Below are 1798 nucleotides of genomic sequence, written 5' to 3'. Positions count from 1 at the left end.
CACCCAAACCCTAACACCAGTGGTACCTACTGCAAATGCCTTAGTCTTATTAATAAAATAAACAGTGTTTTGAATAAAATATCTCAGGGAAACTAACACTGCTTTTATAAGAATCACTGGAAAATTTTAATAAGTGGCAAATTGATATTTTACTTGATACCTTTGAGAAGAAAATTAGAGTGCCAAGATAGTCTACTTGAGTCAAATATAAAAATCAAGTCTATTTATTCACCTGACATTTTCATTACTTCTGCTTAGAAGTTCTCCTATTTATCACAGATTTTTTTTCTAGACTTGTTAGCAGATCTACATGCAATCAAGCTTTAATCTAAAAAAAAATCTGTGAAGTGTCACTTCAGCATTATCAACAAAACTGACCCACCACTACTCAGATACCACAGTGCTAAGCCTGTTAGCAGTGGCTCAATACTAAATTAAACTTCCCAAGGGAACATCTTATATACACAAGACTGAAAAGCTCCTCAGTCATCATGCCTACAAAGTACATGAGTTCTCCTTCACAAGCTCAGGCCTGAAACATAGCCATGGAGTTTATTGAAAAAGAAACCCAACAACAAACCAAACAACTCCTTTTAAAGTCCTCTCTGCTAGCCACAGTGTCATTCAGCAGAGGGAATTCAAGTGACTTTTTTCAACTTCAATGATGCTATTCAGAACCTACACAGTCAGCAGTAAAACAACAGTTGGTTTTGTCCTTTACCACTTATTACAAAATAAACCAAAGCATTTGATAAATGCACACAGAGGAGATATTCACAAGGTAACAACTGAGAAGAGGTAGAAAAAGAGTCCTGTAGTTTCCAGCTGATGAAGATAAGGGGTAAAAAAATCTCTGTATTTGTCACAAATACATCAGAGGAAGTAAAAGTTCCACAGCATTTAAAGATGATGCTAGGATTGTGTTCTAGTGAAATCACAGCTGAATCCACTTTTCAGTAGCTTGGTTTCATCCCAGAACATATCAAGCCTGGGCTTCATTTCTGGGCTTCCTATCTGTTGTCCCATTCCTTCCTCTCCTGCCCCTCCCAAATTCTGACTGAATTGCTTCCATAAATGTCTTACTACATTTTTTTAAATTCATACCTTACCTATGTTATGAACTACTGTAACTTTAAACTAATTCAAGCTTCAGTTCTTTGCCTTAAGTTTGCTTAAAAATATTCATCAACACAGACTCTGCAAATATTCACTGCTTACAGCTCAAAAGCCAAGATTTTTATTGGCAGTTCATAAAAAATGCTGCCTTTAATCCAGCACATTTAATGCAGTTAAGGATTATTTATATCACTAGATTTCTTCCTTAATTGTGGAAGGGAGTATCAACAGCAAGGCCAAATGACTGTCAAGTTACAAGTGAGTCAGATATAGTCTCTAGCCTGTTTTGTATCATCAACACACTTTTGCACAAAGTTCTTGTAGCAACATCTAAAAAAACACTGTCTATATGGAAAAAGCCTAATAAACTATAGCTATCAAATTAAAATTTTCAAGCTACAAAGAATGTCAAAATTAAGAAGAAATGACACTCCAGAAATTACTTCCCTTGAAAGACAGGGGTTTTATTCTTAGACACACCTGAAACTTAAAAAAACCCCAACTCTCCACAGATTTCTGCCACTCAAATTATATACATAAGACCTGAATAGAAAGTCAAGACATAATTTAAGCTTAGCCCTCATTAAAATAATCTCAATATTACTAAATACATTATTTCATCCAGTGACCAAAAAAAAAAATCCAGCTACATCATTGTATTGCATGCACAAATTGTATGCAC

The 1798-nt window shown here is 34.9% G+C and overlaps 1 protein-coding gene across 2 annotated transcripts in view; it reads right to left on the bottom strand.

Annotated features, from left to right (window-relative positions):
* The window catches only part of PPP3R1 (protein phosphatase 3 regulatory subunit B, alpha), a 37598-nt gene that overhangs the window by 30535 nt on the left and 5265 nt on the right, over nt 1-1798 (bottom strand). The window lies entirely within an intron of this gene.

The sequence above is a fragment of the Lonchura striata genome, chromosome 3 (assembly GCF_050655825.1).
Source record: "Lonchura striata isolate lonStrDom1 chromosome 3, ASM5065582v1, whole genome shotgun sequence".
NCBI lineage: Eukaryota > Metazoa > Chordata > Aves > Passeriformes > Estrildidae > Lonchura > Lonchura striata.
The sequence above is the reverse complement of the archived record's forward strand: the minus strand, read 5'-3'. Positions and strand labels throughout refer to the sequence as shown.